Source organism: Sus scrofa, chromosome 1, assembly GCF_054392235.1.
Source record: "Sus scrofa isolate SSC_HxYL_T2T_F1_AM1 chromosome 1, Sscrofa_HxYL_maternal_Yorkshire_Landrace_v2.0, whole genome shotgun sequence".
Taxonomy (NCBI): Eukaryota; Metazoa; Chordata; class Mammalia; order Artiodactyla; family Suidae; genus Sus; species Sus scrofa.
In genome coordinates, this window is record NC_139383.1 from 118,369,378 (window position 1) to 118,387,978 (window position 18,601).

Below are 18,601 nucleotides of genomic sequence, written 5' to 3' on the forward strand. Positions count from 1 at the left end.
GTTCTTTGAGCAGCCTGGGATGAGGTTTGCAGATCACATCTCATAAACACCCTAGGCTCAAGGGCAACCCTTAGAAAAGGCAAAACAGCATGGAACAGCTTCCCCAGCTCCAAAAAGAGAGAGGAGAAAAAAAAGGTGGTTCCTGCTTGGGACAGGGGTAGGGGAGGGATGGAAGCCACCTATCAAAGCCCAACAGTGACATGCGAAGGAGCTACCTTGAAATCACATCTCCCAGCCGCAGTCAGGCCTTCAGTGGACTGCAGCCCCAGCCAACATCTTGACATCATAAAAGACCCAAACCAGAACCGCCAACCTAATCCACTCCTAGATTCCTCACCCACAGAAACTGTGAGAGATAATAATTGTTTACTGTTATATGGCACCAAGCTTTGGGGTAGTTTGCTACACAGCAACAGATATTTAATGTACAGGGGTACACATCGATTGGCTCATGTGTGAGGGCCGGTGAGAGTCCTCTTGACATTTTTACTATCCATCCTGATGGAAAGTCCTTCATCGTGAGAGAGACAAAGGGAGAAGTCACAGTGCCTCTCTGCCCTCTGTAGAGCTGGGAACAGAGAAGAGACAACCCAGGCTGCCTCGGTGGCTCTCAGCTGTGCTACCCAGCAGTGCTTTGACTGTTTCTGCCAGGAGTAAGCACACTTCCTTAGAAGCCCAGATAGGGGAGTTCCCATTGTGGCACAGCAGAAATGGATCTGACTAGTATCCATGAGGATGCGGGTTTGACCCTGGCTCAGTGGGTTAAGGATCCGGTGTTGCCATGAGCTGTGGGCTTGGATCCTATGTTGCTGTGGCTGTGGTGTAGGCCAGCAGCTGTAGCTCCGATTTGACCCCTGGCCTGGGAACCTCCATATGCTGCTGCTGTGGACCTAAAAAGCCAAAAGGCCAAAAAGCCAAAAAAAGCCAAAAAAAAAGAAAAGAAGAAGAAGGCCAGATAGTTAAGTATTTTAGGCCTGTTACAACTACTCAATTCTGTCCTTGTAGCACAAAAACAATATAATACACATAAGAGTAGGTGTTGTTGAGTTCTAATACAGCTTTATTTACAAAAACAGGTGAGTGATTCATAGGATTCATAGAATTCATTTGTATTCTAATCCCAGGTTTGTACAAAGGAAAAAACAATAGCGAAGGCCTGGAAAAACAAGTCACTTATACAGATTTGAGCAGACAGGTGCTAACAGTCCCTTCCACTTGCTGCTCCTCACACAACAACCAAATTTAAGTGGGCAAGCTTTACAGTGACTACTGTCAATGTAGCACTAATCTCAAGACCCACTCATTCTACCCAGACTCCAGATGGCCCCCAATGGTTCTTACCTCCTGGCATTCTTGCTCTTGTATAGCCTCTTTCACATTGAATCAGGACTGACCTAGGTGAACAGCAGACTACAATGAGGATGGCAATGTGCAACTTCCGCCGCTAAGTCCTAGAGGCATCACTGCCCCTTCCCTGGTCTTCTCAGTAGGTAGCTGTTGGGGAAGACAGTTGCCATGTTGTGAGGATGCTCAAGGAGCCTCATGGAGAGGTTGGTGTGAAGAGAAACCACCTTGCCAGCCATGTGAAAAAGCCATTGAGTCTGGGGGTAATTCGCTGCACAATATTTGGAGAGGTGAAAAAAAGGGAGGTGATATCTGAAAGCCATCACCACTGGAGCAGTGCCTGGATGTTCTGTGACTTGTTTTTTCCAGGCCCTCACTATTGAGGGAATCAAAGCTTAGGTACAAATGGTTGCGTTTTTTTAGCTACTTGGACCACAAATTGTCTTTTTTGGGGTTCCAATATTACCATTCCTCTAAAAAGCTATTCATTTTATTTATTTTTGTCTTTTTAGGGCCACACCATGAGATATGTAAGTTCCCAGGCTAGTGGTCAAATCAGAGCCTTAGCTGCCGGCCTACACCACAGCCACAGCAATGCCAGATCCAATCCAAGTCTGTGACCTACACCACAGCTCATGGCAACACTGGATCCTTAACCCACTGAGAGAGGCCAGGGATTGAATCCATGTCCTCAGGGACACTAGTTGGGTTTGTCACCACTAAACTATGACAGAAACTCCAAATATTACCATCCTTGATGCTCTGGCATTCCTAAGAGTCTGCACTATGTATCTCATTTTGTTTTGGCTGCCCAGCATCTGAATACCTTCCTAGAGGAATTTCCTATTGTGTGAGTCTTGGTAGGGGCAAGTTGTTGCCTAATTCTTCAGTCTGTCAGTATTTCATTTACCCTATGTCTCTCCCAGCCAGCCCCCCCACCCCCGCCGCTGTTTAAATTAGCCATTTGGTTTCTGTTGCTTGCTTTGCTGGTCCTGCATCTCTAGCAGACATACTCAGAGGAAGCTTATTTGGTGCCAAAACCACTATCTCTGCCACTATCATAGTAACAGTTGACAAAATAGAACATAGACCTCAGAATCATACAGACCTAAGTTTGAATCTTGGTCCTGTTCCTTTAATGCAACAAGCTATTTTTTTCGTTTTATTTATTTGTTTTCCACTGTACAGTATGGGGCCCAAGTTACACATACATGTATACATAATTTTTCCTCCCATTGTCTTGCCATGTAAGAATCTAGACATAGTTCTCAATGCTACACAGCAGGATCTCATTGTAAATCCATTCCAAGAGCAATAGTTTGCATCCATTAACCCCAAGCTCCCAGTCCACCCCACTCCCAGTCCACCCCACTCCCTCCCTCTCTACCTGGGCAGCCACAAGTCTATTCTCCAAGTCCATGATTTTCTTTTCTGAGGAGATGTTCATTTGTGCTGTATGTTAGATTCAAGTTATAAGTGATATCATATGGTATTTGTCTTTCTCTGACTTATTTCACTCAGTATGAGAGTCTCTAGTTCCATCCATGTTGCTGCAAATGGCATTATTTTTTATGGCTGAGTAGTATTCCATTGTGTATTTATACCACATATTCCTAATCCAATTGTCTGTCAATGGCCATTTGGGTTGTTTCCATGTCTTGGCTATTGTGAATAGTGCTGCAATGAGCATGTGGGTGCATGTGTATTTTTAAGGAAAGTTTTGTCTGGATATATGCCCAAGAGTGGGATTGCTGGGTCATATGGTAGTTCTATGTCTAGATTTCTAAGGTACCTCCATACTGTTCTCCACACTGGCTGTACCAGCTTCCATTCCCACCAGCAGTGCAGGAGGGTTCCCTTCTCTCCACAGCCCCTCCAGCACTTGTTATTTGTGGACTTATTAATGATGGCCATTCTGACTGGTGTGAGGTGGTATCTCATGGTAGTTTGGATTTGCATTTCTCTAATAATCTGGGATGTTGAGCATTTTTTCATGTGCTTGTTTGCCATCTGTATATCTTCCTTGGAGAAATGTCTACTCAGGTCTTTTGCCCATTTTTCCATTGGGTGGCTGGCTTTTTTGCTGTTGAGTTGTATAAGTTGCTTGTATATTCTAGAGATTAAGCCCCTGTCTGTTGCATCATTTGAAACTATTTTCTCCCATTCTGTAAGTTGTCTTTTTGTTTTCTTTTGGGTTTCCTTTGCTGTGCAGAAGCTTGTCAGTTTGAATAGGTCCGATTGGTTTATTTTTGCTCTTATTTCTGTTGCTTTGGGAGACTCAACAAATTATTTAACATCTCTGAACTTGAGTCTCCTCACCTGTAAAATGAGGAAAGCGACATATAGCTTGCAAGAGTGCTATGAGGATTAGCACATGGCCTTGTGCCTGACACATAGTAAGTGCTTAATCACTGCTCTTACATAACAGATGACAATGGTGATATAGCAAATGATAATGGCTCTTACACAACAATGGTGACAATGATAGACATGTGCTCTGGTTCCTCCTGATGTAAATCCCTTTCACGGTTTCTTGAAGAGGCAGATACTCCCTTCTGATGACAGGTCTTTTGAATTTTAATATCCTGGTCTCTCAATAATAATCCCTCTTTAGAATTCTCTAGCTGCCCCTAGAGCAGCTAGGGGTGTTCTCTAGCTGCCCCTAGAGCAGCTTGTGGTGTTGAGTAGACTCTTCCAATAAAGAACTTGATGTAAGTCCTCTGGGAACTAGTCCACAGCATGATAAAGAGATACCTCCGACTCCCACCTGCAGTGCTTTGCAAATAGAATCCTTTGTGGTCTGCCCTGAGATCCTGGAGCACTCAAGATGGACATGCTATTTCGAGACCTGCTGTGGTCCCTGAGATGTGGTCCCAGGTCACCCAGACCTTTGGCCTGGCTCCCAGCCTGATACAGCCTGGTATCAGAGACATACCATATGGAAAGCCACACTCAGAGATGCTCTGCTCCAGCAGGAGCTCTTGTTTCTCCCATTCCTTATTTGAGCTGGGGAAGCTGTTCCATAGTGTTTCCCCCTTCCCATCATGGCTGCCAAGTCAGTGCTGGTTGTTAACAGAACAGGTAGCTTTGGTCCCACCCCATGTGGACTTCTCCACAGGTTGCTTGAGTGCTGCCACAACATTCTCCAAAAGAAAACAAACTGCCTCAAACCTCATACTTTCTATAACATCCTCTTAACTACGCAGGGGCAAGGAGTGATTACATACAGGATGGACACTTAGAATCATATGTACCATTTTGGAGGATGGATACCATACATCTCAATCCAAATAAAGACAGTCATAGATGGTAGAAAGTGTCCAGTGTACAGAGAAAGAGATGGATGTTCTTACTGGTCTCTGTATGGTGGGGTGGAGAAAACCGTGGCTTGGCAGTCAGGATCCCTGGGCATCAGTGCTGGTTCTATCCCTGGCCTCCTTTGTGTTCTTGAATGAGTCATGTCCCTTGGGGGACCTGTAATTTTCTTAACCATGGATAAGAAAGTCTTTTGAACTTGGGTCAGTGTGGCATAGGGGTCCAATACCTACCACCTGGTCAGTTCCTCCATCTCTGTGGACTTCCATTTCCTCTTCTGTAAAAGCGAGAAAAAGAATCACTTCCTTCCGAAGGTTGATGTGAGAAATAAATGAGCTGGGTTGTGTATTACGCCCACCACATAGAAGGTGCATAGTAAATATTAACTGCCATTATTAGCAGCAGAGATAGCAGTATCACCTCCAGCTGTCATATCTCTGATTCCACAATCTGCTCTGAGAACAAGGGGTTCCTGCATCCTCCCTCCTCCTCCATCACTTCAGACTCCTGATCCTTTGGGCAGCTGTGCTCAGGCCTCTGGGGTAGACTAGTGGGGGTGTCTGTTTCCTTTCTCAACATTTGTTGGTCAAGGCACTTGCAAACCTGTTATAGCTGAAATCAGGAACCAAGCAACCAGAACAGCCTCACGCTGAGAGCTGGGGCCAGTCCTTGGGACAACTGTGAAGTATGAGATCACAGGGTGGCAGAGATGGAACTGGCCTCAAACCTCATCTAGTCCCTGATCAGACCACTCCTTAGCCTATAGGGCCACCATCCCTGCTCACTAGCCCTGTATAAACAGCTATGTGAAGACCTACCATCCACTGTTTGGGGTCCGTGGAAGTGTCAGCTCGAACCCTACCTGCCCAAACCCACTTTGTGACCAAGCCATTGTGTGAAGTCTTCAGATCCAAGTCCTTACCCCCCTACTAGACCACAGGGATGACATCCATCCAACGCAAACCCATTCTCTTCATGCTGAGCCAGGCGTCAAGGCCTTTTCAGGTATCCTTTGTCTCCCAAGCTCCATCCACATACTGCTCTGTTCCTTTGCTGAGCTGGCCTGCCCCACCTCCCCCACCCTCCTCATCCCTTCCTCTCCATGAAAGCAAACTCCTCTGCATCCTCAGCCCTTTCTTGGAACATTCCCTTCTCTTTGCCTGCTGTCCTTTCAAGTGACAGCTGCTTTTTCTTACATGCCCTCCTCAGGGTCAGAGGATAAATCTGCAATCATAGCTCCCCACTTTTCTTCATCTTGTAAAACCCTCTGCTTCTTCAATCTCACACCATTCATTCTCCTCTTCATCCCTGATGCTTGCCTGGGCCTTCTGGCCAACCACTGGCTCACTGACAATCTTGGCTCCTGGGTTCCTGGAATCCTTTCCACCTCAACTCTTTCACAATTTCTGGGCCCTTTGTTATGCATGAGCATAACTTCCAGGATCCCAATCTTGACCTCATTGCCAGGAATACTTTTGAACATCCACTACCCATTCCTTTCCCATCTCCAAAAGGGGAGAACCTCCCACATTCCAAACCCAAATATCTCACTTTCTGGTCACCATTGCCTATCCTTCCAGCTTACTTCCTCAAGACCCCCTATAACTAGTCTTTGACTCCTATCATGAACCCAGACCTATTGGGTCTAGTTCTTCTCCACTTCCCATCAGTGTCCTCCTGGCTTCATTTCCCTTTCTTTCTGGCTCAGATTCTATGGTCCTTCATTGGACTCATTCCCTTGAACATACCTTCAACTCCTTTGTCCTTCTAGGCCTCTTTTATGCTTTACCCTCCTTGCAATAATGCTTGGCCTTAGTACAGGGCTCTTGGGTTTGCAGAGCTTCTAAAGACATGTGTTTGCCTTTGGACATCTGGGTGGTCATGTATGATGTAGGGCAGGTAGGATGGCAGGAATTTATATTTCTGTCTTATGTATGAGCTACTGAGCTTCAAAGAGGTAAAGTGGCTTTTCCAGATTTATCCAAAGCTGAGACTCATGTCTCCTGGCCCTAGGTCCACCTCACCTCTCAAAGGCAGCACTTCTAGAATAGGTCGGGATTTGGACACTGGGTAATGAGGATGTGAGTTGGGGGCAGGGCACCTCAACAGATGGGAGAGTGATGAGATGATGGGGTCAGGAGAAGTGGTGGTCCAGAGGGAGTGGGACTGTGGTGTTCCTCACAGGCCCTGTAGAGGCTGAGAAATTCTCCCGGAGGCTGCCTTGCAGACGTACGCTGGTTGTGAAATGCAAAACCAAATGCCATTGGTAAGGCAGAATTCCTCCAGCTTCCCAGCCTTCTGCAAATCCCATTTCTTTCCTTCTTGGGGCTCAGAGGCTGAGGGCTGTGCAAGACTCTGCACATCAAAGACATCACCAGCTTTCCCAGCACTGCTCTCTGAGGCTTTTAACCAGCCTCTTACAATAAAATCGCTCTTAAATAAAAACCAAGACTCAATATTCGGCAGAAAAGGGATTAACGGGATCAGTCAGGGGGATGACATCATGCTATTTTTGTTGGCACCTCTCCAGCTCAAGTGTGAGGAAGTAGGATATATATATATATATATATATATATTTTTTTTTTTTTCTTTTCAACTGCTTTTGGATGCTCTGAGTCTAGGTCTGGAAAATCTGGGGAGCCAGAGGGAGGTGGCAGGGCTCCGGGTGATCCTCCAGCAGGTCAGCGCAGCTGCCAGCTCAAGGAGATGAGCACACTAGTCCGTGGGGACAGAGCAGAGACTGAGGTGGGCTTTCTGCTGTGTCATTTTCCTGGGGCCTCAGGCAACAAGAAAGGAAAGGCCCTATGTGATGAGCAGGCCCTGTACATAGAGAAAGGTGCCCTCCAAAGTGGGCAAACATCCTGGTACAACCAGTGGTGGAGCAGACTGACTTGGACAACCAGGCCCCACCTATTCATGCACAGCCCCCTGGGGGATGCCTCTAGGCCATGCCAGAATGGCAGAGCACCCAGGGCCTCAGAGGACACCTGCTCCACTGGTTTCCACACTTCATCTTTTTATTTCATTTTTTTAAGTTAAGGAACTTGAGCTTCAAGCGAGATGTTAAAGGTAGCCCACTGTATACAGAACATGGGGAGGAGACCAGCTCCACAGCTTGGAGTCTCCTGGCTGCGGCTCCCTGGCTCCCAAGGCTGCCTTGGAATCTAACACCAAATGTACAAACTGAGTGTGTCTGGTCATCCATTCAGCGCACACTTCCTAAGTGCCTGCTCCATGCCTGGCACCTCCCCAGGTGGACGGGGTACTTTGGTGAGCAAAACCAAGCACAGTCCCCCCTCCTTCATGGGGCTTATGTTTTGGTGTTGATGAATACACATTTATTAAATAATGACACAAATAAACATTAGCTCCCTCTTCCCCCAATAAGGATGAAGAAACTGATTTGGGAAAGTGCCAGATTCTAAGTCGGGCACTTCAGGCTCTGGACTGCCAAGTCTTGCCGAGTCTTCGTCCCACATCCCCTTCCCACCTAACCTCCTGCACCATCCAGACCTCAGGGCATTTTTCCAGGTCTAAGTTGTCTTTTCCCTCCTCCAGGGCTGCCTCCTCTCCTCTTCCCTTCTTTCTCCCCAGCAGGCATCTCCAGCACCCCTGGAAAGCCTGGGACAGTCCTACATGCCTGAAGTCTTCCCCACTGGAGGTGACCCGCTGGGCCTCCTCAGCACCTTGCCTGACGAGGCAGAGGAAGAGGGCCAGCAAGGGAGGAGGGGAGCAGCCAGCACTGGCTGAGGAAAACCTGGGCAGGATCCTCATCCCGCTGCTGAGACTTTAGATGAATCACCCAACCCCAGAGAGAAGCCCATCAACTCACCTCAAGCTCAGACCTGTATGAACCCCCGCCTCAGGTGTGCCCAGCTCTTCACCACAGGAGACTCCCGGAAGGCCAGGGTCCTTTCTCCCCTTCTCTGTCTCCTCCTAGTGCCTCCAGCTCATGAGGAGCCACATACGATTTATGTCCATTGACTTTGTATTTTGTGGGGTCTCTCACTGCTCATTGCTGCTTCTGGCTGCTCGGAGCTTTCTTCTCCCAGAAGACTGAAGGCATTCCTTCTGGGATCTCATCCATACCCCCAAACATTTGCTGAGCACCTCCTGCTCACCAGGTCTTTTGGTGACAGCCTCTTCTCATCCCTGAAGAGTGTAGGATCTAGGAGAGGAAGCAGGTAGGTAAGGCACATGTGCCTGTGCTGTGTGCGAGGTGGAGTCAGAGATATCACCCAGACATGGGGCCACTCCCTCCCCCTTTCAGAAGGCAGCATTCTGGAACCTACAGGGGTGAGCAGAAAGTTGGGTTACCTGCCTGTCCTCTGGGGGCCTCCCCTGGTATTGGTGGGTCTGCCTCCTGGAACCCCAAGTCATCAGACACTTGGAGAGGCTGTGGGTCCCTTTGTTCTGAGGCCAGTGAGTAGATGAATGTTCCTTTGCCACCCCATCTTGTTGGGCTCCCTCAAACAGCCATGGGAGGTTGAGCAGGCATAAGCTGAGTTCCCTACTGAAGAGGTTATAACAGAGAATGGAATTGTAACATAGGAGAAGAAAAAGTCACATTTCCTATTAACTTGGACTTGCTGGTGAACCTCAAAGGCAAGGCACTTACAACTGAGTCTATCGCAGGCAGGGGTCCCAATGACATTCTCTTACACTTGACCAGGCTTGCCAAACCCTGAGTTTCTCCCACTATTTAGCAAGGGTTCAGGTCTTCCCATCTGCACCTAACTCCTTCAAGAAACCTCTCCCCCTTACCACTCGCTGAATCCATTCTTTCCAGCCTCTCCTTCTGATACCCCTGCCCTAGGACATGCATCCTAGAGTACTGCCTCATTGTGTAGCCAGCCTCTCCTCTCCAGTCCCCCTCCTGGACCCTCAAATCCTAGGGACTAGCAGGGGCCAAGGAGGGAGAAGTTCCACATCCTATGGTCTGTGGTCACCAATAGATATGGATTCTTTGCTTTGGATTTCTTCTCAACATTCCCATCAGTGTGAGCTGCAGGTATGTGAGTTCTATGATCTAATAGCACTACTAAATTATCAATATACTCTTCTCCCCAAAACAGCAATTAATGTGGGGATATAGTACTGCTTAAGCCACAGAAGAGAAATTTAGCTCTTCAGTGTGTGCTGGAGATAGACTACACTGGCTTGCAAGAGGTGAGTGATAAGTTTTCAGGAATTGTGCAAGTCAGTTCTTAAAAAGTGCCATTATTAAACAGTAAATTATATAAATTTATAATTAAATACATTCTATTAAAAGCAAAATCTAATCAATCAGTCATAAAAAATAAAATAATGCCATTTGCAGCAACATGGATGGATCTAGAAACTGTCATCCTAAGTGAAGTTAGTCAGACAGTGAAAGACAAATATCATATAATATCACTTATATGTGGATGCTTAAAAAAAGGATACACATGAACTTCTTTGCAGAATAGAAATAGACTCACAGACTTTGAAAAACCTATGGTTACCAAAGGGGACAGGTTCGAGGGGTGGAGGGGGGATGGACTGGGAGTTTGGGATTGGCATATGCACACTGAGGTATATGGAATGATTAGCCAATGGGGACCTGTTGTATAGCACAGAGAACTCTATCCAATAGTCTGTGATAATCTGTATGGGAAAAGAATTTGAAAGAGAATGGATATGTCATGGATACACACCTTGAAAATTTGTTACTGCCTAATTGTTTTATGACACTTGACCCTCATCTGTGTTCTTGAAGTTACACCCATGACATCTATCTGGTGGAACACTGTAGTGGGCTTTTGCAGGTCACTAACCAACTCCACCATTAGTGATGTCATGTTGGGAGCTTGAAGTCAGATGTGAGTATTTACACCATGGGAATTGGCAAACACTCCAAGTCAGGGCTTCCCTTTTCTCATCCAGAGCTGCTACATAAACCTTAACCTTTACCAGCTCTGCACTGAGAAAGGTCATGTTGCCTAGCTTGGCTTTGCACAATCCACCTTCCTCGGTATAACTGTCACTTTTCAGGATCTCTTTTGTAGAGGGGTCATTTTGTGGCGTATCAGCTTGTTTCTCACTTGCTCTGCCTGGGGAGTATTGGAGCTAACAACTCTTAGCGGCAGCTGCCTTAATTACTCACAGAAGGACTGAAACGCTATCTTAGGGGATGGGAGATTGGTGATTCTTTGGCAATGAGGGGTAGGTGTTGAATGCTTGGTGAGCACAGGCTCTAACTCAGCTTGGTGGGGTGGAGTCAGGGGAACGTTTTGCTGAGGAAGTGGTACTTGAACTAAAGCAGGCTTCACATTCCTGGAGGAGGTGGGACTTGAAAGATGGGGTGGGAGAAACCAGAGGATAAGTCCGGTGCCTCTTTCTAGAGTATCGGTTTACTCAACGGTAATTAATTAAATACATTATTCAAAAAACAAAACAACATGAAAATAATACAAAATTTGGATGACTTTTTAAATTAAAATAAGAGACTGCAAATAAATAAGACAGGCCCCCCAGGAATATCTATTCACGTTCCTCTGACATTAAAAGCCCCTCAGAAGAAAAATGGGAGTAGCCCTGAGTCCAAGCTCATTGAGATATTCATAGGAATGAATTGAACAGAGGCAGGGGAGGAGGTATCTAGGGGATTCATAGAAAGTAGAATTCAGTAGAAAAGAGCAAGAGCTTGGATAGGATTCCTTGGGTTTGAATTCCTGCTCTGCCCACTGATGAGCCATATGAGCCTGGGTAGGTTATTAACTGCTCTGGGGCCTCCGTCTCCCACAGTGGTAAACTGAACGTGGTAAGAGTACCTATCAAACAGGTCATTTCAAAGATGACACAGGCTGTGTGATCAGCTCTCAGAGTACTGTCAGCACTTGTTCTTTCGGGTTACTTCAAGCAGAGAGCACAGCATGAGCAAAGCTCAGGGCCTGGATAAGGATGTTCAATAAACAGCGTTATGTGGGCAGGCATGTGTGCACAGGGGTGGGGGGGGAGGTGAGGAGCTTTCCTGCCTCATCTGCAAGGAGACCTAGAGCGCATCACACCCAGTCACCCTGGGAAACTCACTTACCCTCTTGGCTCTTCCCTGTGCAGGGAGGAGTGGCCTTGCTGACCTCCAGCAGCCCTGCTGGCGCCCACAGCCTCCACTTTGTTTGCTCCTTCCTCCATCTCCGCTCTCTAAACACCCACAGGGAACATTCAGATCTCCACGGTGTAGTGATTAAACATCCTTTTATATTGCTCGAAAGTTCCTTTATGAATTAGTCTTTCCACCCCCAAACAACAAAGAAATGGACATACCTGACTTAAAAAGCTAAGCTGAAGAGAGAATCCAGTTTTACAAAATCAGCTTTTAAAAAGATAAACCTTGCTAACTTCATGGCAGGTTATGGCTTACCACATGGGAACAGAAGAACGCTATGGTCCATGGAGTCAGAGAGATTTGGGTTCAAATCCTGGCCCAACAATGACCAGTTTGGGAATATGTATTAGGAATCTTATAAAATTTAACTTTATACTTATATTTCTAGAAAATAACCCCTGAGATTGTAATTTGCAAAGTAGAAAAAAACTTGATTTCATAATTCCATTTATAATAGCAAACGCTGGGGCAACAATCGAAGATTCCAGTGATTGGGACACATAAATTGTGGTGTATCCTTCTTTACAAAACGTGCGCCACTATTGAAATGATGCTTATTCTATAAAATTAAATGAAAGCAGGACACACACGAATAGATATTAATACGCAGATAATCATTTCCATATAAAATAAATATGTATAAAAGAAAAACTTGCAAGAGATATTGCTAAATGTTCACACAGGTTTATAGAGAGTGGGACTATATGTTTCTCTCTATTTTCTACCTTTAATTATTTCCATGCTTTAAAAAGTAAGCTTAAGGATGGGGGAATTAAACTACTGATAAGATTACATATCTCTGATGTCCACACTCTGAACAGGTGGATACTACCACTGCTGTGAGGGCCCCAAGTCATTCAGTTCAAACCAAAGGCTCCAATAAGATAAGGAGGCATAAAGCTGTGTGTGTGTGTGTGTGTGTGTGTGTGTGTGTGTGTGTGTGTGTGTGTGTTCGTGCATGTAGGGGCATGTCACATGAGTGCCTAGGGAGAAACGCTACAGATTGACGAGGAGTCCCCTGGAAAGGGAGAGCCAAGCCCAGTCCCCGAGTGTCCCATCCCAGCATGCAGGCTGTCACCCTGGCAGTGCCTGGAAACACATTGTCCTCTAAGGGCAGTGCCCAGCCTGGCATCTCAAATTACTTCCCAGGGCCACAGGAGAGCGTGGAGAGATTCCCCGGGGTGGGGTGCCTCCTCCTGGATGTCTTCAGGACAGTCCTTTTGGCCACAGAGGTTCTGACAGGCCCTAGTCAGCAAGTACCACAGGCACCCTGAGGTGGGCGCTGAACTAGGCCCGTGGGAGCTAGAGAAGAAGCATTGAGGGAGTTCTCAAAGTGGCTCAGTGGTAACTAATCTGACTAGTATCCACGAGGACGTGGGTTCGATCCCTGGCCTCCCTCAGCGGGTTAAGGATCCAGTGTTGCCATGAGCTGTGGTATAGGTCGTAGATGCAGCTCACATCTGGCATTGGTATGGTTGTGATATAGGCCTCAGCTGTGGCTCTGATTTGACCCCTAACCTGGGAACTTACATATGCTGCGGAGGCAGCCCTAAAAAAGACAAAAAAAAAAAAAAAAAAAAAAGCAGCATTGTAATGAAATGAACAAGTGAGACAGAATAACCACAACAACCAAGTAGCTACTATTCAGAGAAGTTAAGTAACCAGTTTAAGGTCACATAGCGAGGACTCACACGCAGGTCTGGCTGACTCCAACTATTTCAGGGATGCTGCCCTGCTTCCATGGAAGGATCTAGTGCTATTGCCCCCTGCCCCCTCCCCTGCTTCACAGATCTGTTAAAGTGATGGGTAATTGGGGATGTGATATAAGTCAAGCAGTGGCTCCTGGGGGATACAAAGCACAAGTGCTGCTTCCACTTGTTTAAGTCAAGGTCACCTTGGCCTTCTACAGGCTGCCACAATGCTCAGACAAGGGGAGAGCCAGGATCCATGGGACATGCTGAGATGCCGATGTGTACACATGAGATCTCTTGTGGCCTCATGTAGCAGCTTACATGTCCTTTATTAAGCAGTCATGTTGATTACTTTCATATTAATAAGAAGTACGGTTAGGAGCCCACCTTTCTCCCTGGCTCCTCTCACTCATCAGGTTTCAGCCTGGAGCACATACTTGTGGTTGAATATTTAACCCCTGAGAACAGAATAGAAATGATGATGTCAGCTGTAATCCCAAACACACATACACACACACTCTCTCTCTCCCCTTCATGCAATAACAATTTGCTGAAAATGCTGACTTAATCATATTAACCTAATTGCTACACTGAAATAATGATAATGATGATGATAGTAATAATAAAAGAATTGCTCTCAAATGGTTCTGAGCAATGTTGCCACATCAGCTGCCATACTCATTCCCCAAGAAAGAATTTGCATGTTAGGATTCAGTTCACATGGGCCAAATGCTTCCCCAGGAAGCTAAGTGAGAGTCTTTAACTAGTTTTTCCCTGCCTGCAATGAAATCTTACTTCTTTATGTAAAAGCAGATGAACATCAACTTCTAGGCAGGATTTGGGCCAAAAATCCAAATTTGCAGACTTTCAGACCATGAAATGAAATCTGCTAAAAATCTTGGGCTCTGACTTAGTGTGGTCTCCTTAATGTGGTTTCCTTTGGGGTGGCATTGCATTTTAGCTGTGGTTTCAGTGGGGGCCATTACCTGGCTGTGGCTCTCTGGCTGTCTCTGGCACAGAAATGGTCACACCTCTGGAAAGCAGCTTTGTAGAGGTCTTCCCTCCAGCCAAGGCATGCAGGCCACACTCAGAACTACTCCAGCTAATTAAAGACAGAGCATGCAAATGAGACAGTGGTTGCTCAACAAAGACTTACTGAGCATGTACTGTGTGTGGCTTTACGTGCGTAAGACCAAGATATAGCCTCTGCTCTCTAGAGTTTATAGCTATTGTGAAGGAGAAACATGTACACTGATAAGTACTTGTGATCTAGAAAAGAGATGTTTGGGAGCCAAGGGTAAGCTGAGTCAATGACACAGAACTGGGTCTCGACATGTGAAATGACGTTCACCAGTTGAGGGTCAGGGTGGGGGCAGGTTGGAGGGTATGCAGGGTAGGGAGGCACTGCAGACAGACAACAGTACGAGAAAAAGCAGGAAGGAATAAAAGGTGTTTGAGAAATAATCTCATCCAGGTAACTCCACTTGCTCTAGTTTTCAGGGCTTTCATCTGCTGTCTGAACCATATTCTCTGGGCACATCCCTGTGCTATGGAGGTGTTTTGGGGGGAGGTAATTGTATTATGTTGCTCTTTGCTATGTAATACTTTGTTGTCATTCAATTATGAAATATATAGAAATTTCCATGTTTATTCTTTCTTCGACCCATTAATTATTTAGAAATCTACTTAGAATTTTTCTTAACACTTGGGTTTTGTGTAGAAATGTTTTGGTTACTGACTTATAATTTGACTGCACTGCACAGGGTATGTGACCTGTGTATTACCAATTCTTTAGTGCCTTTTGATATTTCCTTTGTGGACTAGGGTACATAATTAATTCCTATAAGTAAATACTTGGAACACTATTTATTCATCATTTATAAGATGCAAGGGTTACAAATTTGAACCGTGGTTCAAATCTTCTATGTCCTTCCTAATTTTTTGGTTTGTTTGAACACTTGCATTTTTTTGGCCACACCCACAGTAGGTTACCAGGCCAGGGATGGAATCTAAGCCACAGTTGTGACCTGTACCACAGCTGGATCCTTTAACCCACTGTGTTAGGCTGGGGATTGAACCCCCGCCTCTGCAGCTACTTGAGCCACTGTAGTCGGATTCTTAACCCACTGTGCTATGGAGGGAACTCCCCGTCAGCCTTTTCATAATGACCTCTCAGACGTGACCACTTACTATCTGGGAATGCTTTCTCTTCTCCTAGTGGATGGTTGTCCACAGCAGACAAAGAACACCATTCTTAATAAGCAAACATAGAGCACTGTTCTTCTCGTCACTATCTCAAAACACTGCCCTACAAGTATGGGTTCCTTCTTCCCCTAGTTTGCTCTGCTTTAGTTTCCTCCCTCTGGGAAGAAGGGCCACATGGTCACTGTTGTTGGAAAGTTAGGACTGGGGCTTCTGAGGCAGTATCATATGCAATGGGCCATTGATGAGGTCATCCACAGAGAAGGCAGGTGCCATGAATCAGATTACCCATAATCCCCCTAGCTCCCAGCTTTCCAATCACAGTAAACAATGCCCAGTGGAATGATAATCCTGGTGCTGAATGGTCCAATGATTTTGCAGGGGGTACAGGTGCATCATTGTCTAAACGAGTGGCAGTTCCTTTTGAGAATGAGAGTATGAGAGAATGTGACCAAATCCCTGAAATACTACTGAGAGACCTCAGCCATGCTCAGTAATTGCACTGGTGTGGGTGGTTTCTGAGAGGGCAGCCCAGGGTGGCCAGAGGACCTTACTGGGTGCCCCCTGCCCTGGAAGTTCATCTTCAGTGAGGCACATAAGGGAGATTGGCTTTTTTTTCCCCTTTCTTTTTAGGACTGCACCTGAGGCATATGGAGGGGTTGAATTGGAGCTATATCCGACAGCCTACACCGCAACCACAGCAATGCGAGATCAGAGCTGCGTCTGTGACCTATACCACAGCTCAGTGAAATGCCGGATCTTTAACCCATTGAGTGAGACCAGGGATTGAACCTGCATCCTCATGGATGCAAGCCAGATTAGTTTCCACTATGCCATGATGGGAACTCCCTGAGAGGTATTTTTCAAAGTGCAGACCACCTGAATCAGAATAACCTGGTAGGAGGAAGGGATGCAGGTGTGCTTTTTAAAAGGCTCATTTGGGGCTCACCCTAGACTTACTGGATTGGCATCCAATAGTGGACCTCAGGAATCTGCATTTTCTTTCTTTCTTTTTTGTCTTTTTAGGGCCACACCCATGGAATATGGAGGTTCTGAGGCTAGGGGTTGAAGTGGAGCTGTAGTAACTCGCCTACACCACACCACAGCACAGCAACGCCAGATCTGAGCTGCATCTGCGAACTACTCCACAGCTCATGGCAATGCCAGATCCTTAACCTACTGAGCGAGGCCAGGCATCGAACCTGCGTCCTCATGGATACTAGTCAGATTTGTTTCCACTAAGCCATGATGGGAACTCTGGCATCTGCATTTTCAATAGGTGGCCCAGGTGATTTGGGAACTGAATCTGAATTGCACTTCAAGGACTTTCTCTTGGTGCCCGAAGCTTCTGTGGGCTCCCCTGGCTGGTAGGAGCCAGCACGTGGGAAGTGGCTTTGAGTCTTGGGCCCCAGCTTTCCTTTTGGCTTGCTGTGTTACCTTGAGCAAGTCACTTCATCACTCTGGGCTTCATTTCCTTGGCTGTTAAATAAGAGCCTCCAGAGTTTTTTAACAGAGGGATCAGGCCAGGTCTCCATTTCAACATATGAGTTTGAAGTGAGAACAGGACTTCTGGAAGGAGATAATAATCACAGCTAACATTCATCGTGTGCTTACTGTGTGCCAGGCACTGTTGGAGAGCTCTATGTATATGAATTCATTTTCTTTTCACCACAGCCCAATGAGACAAGTACTCTCCTAGTCCCATTTTACAGATAAAGGAATTGAGGCCAAAAAAGAGTTAAAGTCACGTAGGCAGTGGAACTGGGTTCCAAACTCAGTCAGGCTGCAGGGCCCTTGTCCTTAACAACAAAGATACCCAACTCTCAGCCCTAAATGTCCTGCTGACAGTTGGAAATACCAGACACAGCTAAAAGGCTTGGTCATCAGGCAAATGTGGCAGTTGTCTAAACAGGTGACAGGTGCAATGCTAGAGCAGTGTGGATGGAGCACCAATAAACACCTGTGACTTATCAACCACAAATGACACAGCGTTACCTTCTCTACAGGATTGTGGATGTGACTCAGATGGTGGGAATGCACAGCATCATGACAGGTGGGAGGGGGGATGTAGAGGGAGCAAGCCCATTCCAGAGTGCCCCGCTCCCACCTGCCCAGCACACTCTAGGGATAATGGCTCTTTCCTTCAGACATTTGAGGGCCGACAGGTCCCGGCTTGTTCCAAGGCTTAAAAGACACATTTGGGAAGTTACAAAATGACCACAAAACCACAGTCCCTTCCCCAGAGGAGACTTAGCTAGCAGAAAACCAGGGCCTAATTTGGCTTCAGAGGTTGGGCCCTCCGCAGGTCCTTGCAGAGGGTTCAGCTACGGTGAGTGCTGCTTGCGACTCCCGGGTGAGGCAGGGGCTGCATTTCCCATGGAAGTGAAGGACCTTTCTGGGGATGGATGCCATCCTGGGGTGTCTCATCTTGGCTGCTTTCCCTGGGGAGGGAGGGAGGTTCCCTTTTCTGTCCCAGCATCCACTCTCACATTCACGACAAGGAGTCCCCAGTCTTTATTTAGAGCCTGGGCCTCTGGTTGGGAACCCAGAATGTTCTATTCAATAGTCTCTTGGACATCTCCATGTGGAGACCCTACGGGTGACTCAAACTCAATTGGTCTAAAATCAAATTCAGCCTATTTACCCCTACCCTGCCCTCTTTCGCTCTTCTTTTGGTTAATGGAACTTATTCGCCAAGTCTACCAGTGGTTTCCATCACCTTCAGGGTGAAGCCCAGACTCCTTGCATGGAACCCATGGATCTTTGGAAGCCAGAGCCACCTACATTCCCAGCTCCAGGCCCAGGCTTTGCATTCTTGCCACACCTGTGCCACTGACACCTCTGTGTCTTTCTTCCTACTAGTTTTTGTGATTAGAATATGTCTTCTTGCTCCGGCAGTCTGAAGGCACTTTCTTCTTCT

General features: G+C 46.5%; 1 long non-coding RNA gene across 3 annotated transcripts in view; it reads right to left on the minus strand.

Annotated features, from left to right (window-relative positions):
* Positions 1-1,039: 1,039 nt before the first annotated feature.
* The window catches only part of LOC102163170 (uncharacterized), a 108,640-nt gene continuing 91,078 nt past the window's right edge, over positions 1,040-18,601 (minus strand). Inside the window, exons 1-7 of one of the 3 annotated variants that reach the window (XR_014809946.1) lie at positions 15,670-15,887; positions 14,466-14,581; positions 13,867-13,937; positions 11,717-11,823; positions 8,977-9,172; positions 8,492-8,827; positions 1,040-4,936 (exon numbers count right to left, since the gene is read on the minus strand). This is a non-coding gene — a long non-coding RNA (uncharacterized LOC102163170). Of the gene's footprint in view, positions 4,937-7,673; positions 8,828-8,976; positions 9,173-11,716; positions 11,824-13,866; positions 13,938-14,465; positions 14,582-15,669; positions 15,888-18,601 lie in introns of those variants that run through there. The other 2 variants (XR_014809945.1, XR_002339088.2) reach the window with 2 other exon arrangements.